We start from the raw sequence: 7,712 nt of genomic DNA, 5'->3' as shown, positions 1-7,712 counted from the left end.
TGACTCAAACTCACAACTTCGGTTATGCATTGATTGATTCAGTGGGGAACTCACCCGGTACAGGAAATAATACCGCCGAGTGTCACTGCGGATTTATATTTCGCACTGAAGATTACCTGAGATGTGTACTGCCCTGTAAAGCAAGGAGTGCGTTTCCTTTAATACAGACGTATTGTTTTGACAGACTCACTGGGGTAGTGCCTGGCGGCCAGCAAAATACACTTCCTCCCACACATTCTAGGAAGGTAGTCCTCGGCTAAATACATTTTCGTGCCCAGTAGATGGCGCCATTGGGTCTTGCTGGAGACGAGCGAAGGCCACAGGAAGACGCCGAGCTGCGAGGAGCCGGAGGGATGTCAACCCTGTGTGTGAAGTGAATCGGAAACATCTGAAAGGGCCGTCTCGGGGGACAGGATGCAATGAATTGGAGCCTGGCCTTCCGTTAACATGCAGGCAAAGGTAAATATAGCCCAGGCAGCTCGCGGCATGGAAGTGACAGGCGCGAGGACCGAGGGGCGCAGCACAGCCCGTTCGACCCGGCAGCTTCCCACGGCTCTCGGAGCGCATGCCTGGGTGTGCGTCCAGCTCACAGCACCTGACAGCACCTGACAGCACCGGACCGGAAGCACTCAGTGCTTGCACCGACTGCTGACACTGGCTGCTGTGAATCTACCACTTTCACTGGCTGTATCCTGGGGTCAGGGCTTTAACTGAGATTGAAAAAGTGTGTAAGTGTGGGTGGGGGTCAGTGCTCCAAACGTAGGCCCGTATTTATACTTTTTGTGCGCCGCATTTGCGTCGTTTTTTGACGCAAAAACGGCGCACACTTGCAAAATACCATTGTATTTTGTAGGTTTGCGCCGTTTTGCGTCAAAAAGCGGCGCAAATGCGGCGCTAAAAAAAAGTATAAATACGGGCCGTAGTGTGGCCAGAGGTGTAACCTGTAGCTCATGGCGTGGCTTAAAACATGCAGACTTAAATTCACCAGAATGCCAGGTGTAGCGGATGTGACATCACGCGCCCTTAGACCTACACATTCACACATACACACAAATTCACACTGGTGCGCACACTCTCTCTCACATAAACACACTCTCACCCACAAGCATTTTTTACTTATCTCGGCTGCCATGGAAAGGCATATTCCAACTAATTGTACCCCATTTTTATTACACTAATAGTCAATAATTTGTTATTGTCCACTATTATTGTAATAAAAAATTGACAGGAAACAAAGAGAGTGGAGTCCCAACTTTGGTCCATAAGGACGAGCTGCCACTGTGTTCCTAGCACTGAATCTGCCACCTCTGAGGCCAGGGGTCGCAAAGGCAGTGCCAGGGATACCAAAGGGTATGCGTCAGAAGAGCGCCAAACTATGCAGAAGGGTTAAGTACAATATGCAGCAAGAAAAGGCAAATTATACGGCATACTGTGGCCATTTTGTAATAGTATTACTTCTTTATTTTGCCATTTTTAGTTTTTGCCTGCACGCGTGCTTGCGCGCACGCTTTCAAAATCTTTTGTTATTAAAAAAACTTTAAAGGGGCTTAGAACCAGCCCCTTACTTACCTGAACTTACCATTGGCTTACTCCGATGTTGCTCTGATGTACGCGGTTCAGATTGGGCAGCACGTTGTCTTCACGTCACTTCCTGTCATCGCCTTCATCTTCTTTGCCGATCTTGCCTTCGCGTTGCCTGTGGACCAAGCACTCCTTCCGGTCACTTCCCATTGTACACTGGCCAGTCTGCTTCCTCTGGCTACAATGCTGAAGGTACTTCTTTTTTCTTCCTGCATGCTGTCTTCTTTCTTCACTGACGTCTTCTTGCTTCACTGCCGTCTTCTCTGTCTTCTTTCTTCGTTGCTGCCTTCTTTTTTCTTCCTGCATGCCGTCTTCTTACTTTGCTGACGTCTTCTTTCTGCATTGCCTTCTTCTCTGTCTTCTTTCTCCATTGCCGCCCGTCTTCCTTTTTATTTCTGCATACCGTCTTCTGTCTTCACTGTCTTCTTTCTTCTTTACTGCATGCCGTCTTCTGTCTTCACTGCCGTCTTCTGACTTTGGTCCTGTCTTCTGTCTTCTTTCTTCACTGTCTTCTTGCTTCATTCTCTCATGCTGTCTTCTGTCTTCGCTGTCTTCTTTCTTCTTTACCGCATGCCGTCTTCATCCTCTTTCTTTGCTCTTCTTTCTTCTTTACCACATGTCTTCTTCTGTCTTCTTTCTTCGCAGTCTTCTTTATTCTTTACCGCATGCCGTCTTCATCCTCTTTCTTTGCTCTTCTTTCTTCTTTACCACATGTCGTCTTCTGTCTTCTTTCTTCGCAGTCTTCTTATTCTTTACTGCATGCCGTCTTCTGTCTTCTTTCTTTGCAGTCTTCTTTCTTCTTTACCACATGCCGTCTTCTGTCTTCTTTCTTTGCTCTTCTTTCTTACTTACCACATGCCGTCTTCTGTCTTCTTTCTTCACTGTCTTCTTGCTTCATTCTCTCATGCTGTCTTCTGTCTTCGCTGTCTTCTTTCTTCTTTACCGCATGCCGTCTTCATCCTCTTTCTTTGCTCTTCTTTCTTCTTTACCACATGTCTTCTTCTGTCTTCTTTCTTCGCAGTCTTCTTTATTCTTTACCGCATGCCGTCTTCATCCTCTTTCTTTGCTCTTCTTTCTTCTTTACCACATGTCGTCTTCTGTCTTCTTTCTTCGCAGCCTTCTTATTCTTTACTGCATGCCGTCTTCTGTCTTCTTTCTTTGCAGTCTTCTTTCTTCTTTACCACATGCCGTCTTCTGTCTTCTTTCTTTGCTCTTCTTTCTTACTTACCACATGCCGTCTTCTGTCTTCTTTCTTCGCAGTCTTCTTTCTTCTTTACCGCATGCTGTCTTCTGTCTTCTTTCTTCGCTGTCTTCTTTACTGCATGCCGTTTTCTTTCTTCACTGCTGACTTCTGACTTTGGTCCTGTCTTCTGTCTTCTTACTTCACTGTCTTCTTGCTTCATTCCCCTATGCCGTCTTCTGTCTTCGCTGTCTTCTTTCTTCTTTACCGCATGCGTCTCCTGTCTTCTTTCTTCGCTGTCTTCTTTCTTCTTTGCTGCATGCTGCCTTTTGACTTCACTGCCTTCTTCTGTCTTCGCTCCCATGTTCTGTCGTTACTTCCGTTTTCTGTCTTCTGTCCCGCATGCCGTCTTCTGTCTTCATTTTTTTAACATGCATGCCAGTAGGTTTTGCCTTTATATTTTTGTTATATCTGACTGGCTAACAAATATTAGAATTTTTTTATAATTATGTCTGTTATATAAAACAAACATTATTATAATATTTTTCAATTATTTTTAAGGCAGTTAGAAAAAAAGACAAAGGCAAAACCTATTGGCTTTGCCAATGCTTGTTAAACATGGTAGCACTGTCTGGGCATTGTTTGCACATTAGTACCAAATTAATAGACAAATATAACAATAAGCAGCAGAAAAGTGACCAATCCAGCTTAGCACATAGCCTTCCATCACGCGACAAAGTGTTGCTGCATTTTATGTAACTTTTGAACCTTTTAAGCTAAAAACATTCTTTTGTTAAAATCTACAGATTATGCGGCAGATGATGGATTATGTGGCAAATGCGACAAATGTCTAATTATGCAAAAATTGCTGCTGACTCACAAATGCATAATTCCAGTGGCCTTGCCTATAGCTCATCACGTGCTCCGGCATGTCTGCTTTCACTTTTATCTCTTTGCCTAAAGAAGACAATCTTCTTTTGAGCCTGAAATGAGGATCACCTAATGATCTCTGAGAATTCTACAACTTGCTCTGGACAGATTGTGCCCTTTCTGTGTTGTCAGAGAAGTTACAGAAGGGATTTTGCCTTCCCTTCTTAAAGTGGGACATCACACCCATACCAAAAAAGCCTAGCATTGACCTGACCCTAAACGCTCCCAAAATATGAGACCGGTTTCCAAACTACCATTCCTTGGAAAAAACTAAGAGAAGCTATTTTCACTCAACCTCTCTCCTATGTATCAAAGAACAGCCTTCAAACTCCTACTAATCTGGATCCTAACCCAAATACAGCACAGAAAATGCATCCCCACAAGTCATCAATAATGCCCAAAGAATGATTAATGAAGGTAAGCCGTGGCTTCTAGTACTACGAGAGTTATCAGCAGCATTCAACACCACAGATCATAAATACCTCAAGGAATTACTTCCCACAATAATGGGATTGAAAGAAACTGTCCTGAAATTGTTCCATTCCTTCGTCGCTTACATATCACAATTTGTTAAAAAAGAGGCAATGTCTGACCACACCCAAAACACTGTCCTGCAGTGTACCTTATGGCTCTACTCTCTCGTATAACATTTGTATGAACATCTAGAACCAGTGGTACCTACAGGATGAATAACAATACACCAGTGCACTGTCAAAACACAAATCTATCTTAAAAATGTAAAATCCATCTGCCATTTCTTCTCAAAAATCCTTTCACAATGGATGAAAAACTTCAAACTTAATTAAACTAAAACTGAATTCCTTCTCCTCCAATTCCTAGTCCACAAACGGCTTCCTATCTTAATCAACCAGGGCATCACTTCTACTTTGACCCCTATTGTGTGATCCACAGATTCACAATCAACCACATATTATCCATGATTTCTCCCACCCCCAAGCTAGCTAAAACCACCATATTTCGACTCCACATTCTCAAAATATACCCAAACTCCCCGTTTCAGCTGAAGACATGAGGTCTACAGTCTACCTTGGTGGTGAAAAATCTATACTCACTGGCCTCTCCAAAACTGCACTTATTCGTCTTAGAACCACCCTCTATATGGCTGCCTCTGTTGTCAAGGAAGCCAAGGAATCAGACCATATTAACCCCATCAAGAGAGTTGTCCACTTACCACACCTAGATGCCAGAATCAACTTTAAGTTAGCCTGCATCAGTCATAAAGCAACATACAAAGGGTACTCTTTTATTTAAAAGGAGAACCATAAACACCATAAAAGATGCACCAGGGACAAACCACATCTCATACTAGAAATCACAAAAGTAAAGAAGACGAAGGCTCAGAACCAGGCTTGTTTCTCCGTGGCTCCAAGCCTGTGGAAAAATCTGCCTGAGGGCCTAAGATTAAGGGCCTGATTATGACCTTGGTGGGTGTGATACTCAGTCACAAACGTGACAGGTATCCCGTCCACTGTATTATAATTTCCATTATATTCTATGGAACTAGTAACATGGCAGGCGGGATATCCGTCATGTTTGTGATGGAGTATCCCATCCGCCAAGGCCGCAATTAGTCCGTAATGCCAGTTAGACTGAAGCCACCCCACATCTCATTGTTACATGAGTGAGATGAGTTCTAGGTAATGATCCTCTGAGATATTATAGGGGTACTTACTGGGACCCAAACCCTCTTTAAAATGGCACACACAACAACACTAGGAAACCAGAAATATACTCTCAAATTGTATTTTAAAATCAAAATTGCATCCTAGCGCATACAATATGAATAGTTACTGTTATAAAAACAAGCATATGCAATGCAATGGATGTCGTCTTTTCTTGAGTTAGATCTATTAGCCTTGTAAATTCCTAACTGGACTTTTCTTGCCACATAAATTGAAAATTAAAATTAAAATATTTGAGATAAGCGAGCCGATTCAAAGCACCAAGGCTGCCATTAGCATGAGCAAGAAGGAGAGAAATAAAAGGAAAAAGAAGTTTGCTTGCAGTCAGACATATTGGCAAAAGTGCAATTATCCATGTAACACGGTCGGTGTCCAAGGCAATAACAAAACTCCCCCAAGGAGGGACAAACATAAAGCATTTACCAATGATAACAAAGGATTTTTTAAAGGCAAGCCCATGAACGCGTGATTGGCTTGCAGTGGGCGTGGTTAAAAGCCCACAGATACATTACAACGTGTCAGAGCACTTGCTCGCTCGACCTAACTAGCAAAATAGTGGCCATGCTACTTATCATGGTAGTGAATACTAAAAAATAATGTAACATTGTTGTTATATCATGAAACATATTCATTTTGATATTCCCCACCTGACTTAATTTGAGCTAACTAAGCCAAACCTATAATCAAAGTAGCCTATTTCGAGATTCAGAAATGGATGACGCCCACATTCCTCACAATAGAACCACTTTTCAGCCAAGTAGCTGCTATTCTTGGCTGCGCTGGTGGGCAAGCAGATCGGCCCACCCAGCGAAGGCTATATTCACAGGAGGAAGGTGATTACAGGTTTGTATGGTCCTTTCCTCTCAACTCTCTGATGTGAAGGTCCTGCCTATTTTATTTCACTGTGTTCTTATTTATAATTTTGTATCCGAACATTGTTGAACATTTTCAGAACAAACAATTTGCAGAAAGCTGTGGTACCCTTTCATTTACTTACATTCTGTGAAACCTTGCCTTTTGTTTAACAACATAAAGGAGAAGTGAAGTTATCAGTTTGTATGAAACCTTATTCATTATTAAAAGCATTCACTATAAAAGAAAATTCTAATTAAAAACATGAGTATATTCAATGGGACTTAATTATCACACTGCAATAAAGAACAATATGATGTGCATTTACATTTGAAACTTATACCTAAATGACCAGCATAAAAAAATCGAGAAGGGGGATACCTACAAGAGAAAATAGATGATAAGTATAACAATTCATAATTATAACAATTCAAAGTGCTGTAGATATTAAGTGTTATTGCTGTGGGGCAGGGTTTTGTGCTCTTGTATGCAGAGGGCTGAACACGATGCTGTAACTGCTTTTAACGTTTTTCTATTGCTATTACAGACATGAAAAACAGACATGAAAAATGCATGGTAATCGTAGCACTCTATTGAACTAATTAATTTGAGTAAGTGCTTCTTAAAGTAGTTACATTTACCAGAGTAAGTAACTTGTGGGTTTCAACAAAGCTTTATAATGTGTGGGAGAATGAAATGGAAGGACAGCAAAAGAAAATTGGTGGTAAACAAATGAGATAAAAGGAATGGCGGGTGGGATATCTGTCACATTTGTGACCAGGTATCCTATCCGCCAAGGTTGTTATCAGGCCCTAAGACTAATCAACCGCCTACTATTTAGAGACTTACCTATTCACAACCAGCTGTACGAATCTCTTCCTTCCCCTTGTTCCATCATGAAAGAATGCCCTCACATTTGAAAAGCAATGAAAAGTCAGTGTATAATGGGACCAAAAACCCGAGCTGGAATATATTGGCCAGTTTTAGAGTAGGTTCCTTGCTGTGTGTAGTTTCTTACTTGGTCACACTAGAATCAATGATATTTCATCATAGGGACTCAGTGGAAATCATTTGTGAAATCTGTAGTCAGTTTTAAGAAATGAATGGTTGAGATTTCTGTTTACTGTAAGTCTTGTATGTTGAAATTTCATGTGTCCCTTTTGCTTTCTTTGTGTCTCTCGCACCTTAATTCATGCTGTGCTTTATATTTTCTGTTGTTTTATTGAATTTTCTCACAATTTTTGTGTTCCTCTGGAAGGTGTTTGACTTTGATTAAATATAGAATACTGACTGTTATTTAAACCTACAAAACTTTTGTTTTAATTACTCAAACATTGTGATTATGGCAAGGCATTTTCTTGGGGTAGTCAATGGTTATTGAACATTATCCTGTGTAGGTACTGTTGTTTCTAAGTGGTGTTGCATAGCCAATATACTGCTCACATCCAAGTGCAAAGCTAAAATAC

The 7,712-nt window shown here is 41.5% G+C and overlaps 1 long non-coding RNA gene across 1 annotated transcript in view; it reads left to right on the top strand.

Annotated features, from left to right (window-relative positions):
- Nucleotides 1-288: 288 nt before the first annotated feature.
- The window catches only part of LOC138283800 (uncharacterized), a 67,003-nt gene continuing 59,579 nt past the window's right edge, over nucleotides 289-7,712 (top strand). The window contains exons 1-2 of the long non-coding RNA XR_011201307.1: nucleotides 289-459; nucleotides 6,794-6,857. This is a non-coding gene — a long non-coding RNA (uncharacterized lncRNA). The remainder of the gene's footprint in view (nucleotides 460-6,793; nucleotides 6,858-7,712) is intronic.

The sequence above is a fragment of the Pleurodeles waltl genome, chromosome 3_1 (genome assembly GCF_031143425.1).
Source record: "Pleurodeles waltl isolate 20211129_DDA chromosome 3_1, aPleWal1.hap1.20221129, whole genome shotgun sequence".
NCBI lineage: Eukaryota > Metazoa > Chordata > Amphibia > Caudata > Salamandridae > Pleurodeles > Pleurodeles waltl.
Note: the sequence above shows the minus strand (reverse complement) of the source record. Positions and strands in the feature narration are given on the sequence as shown.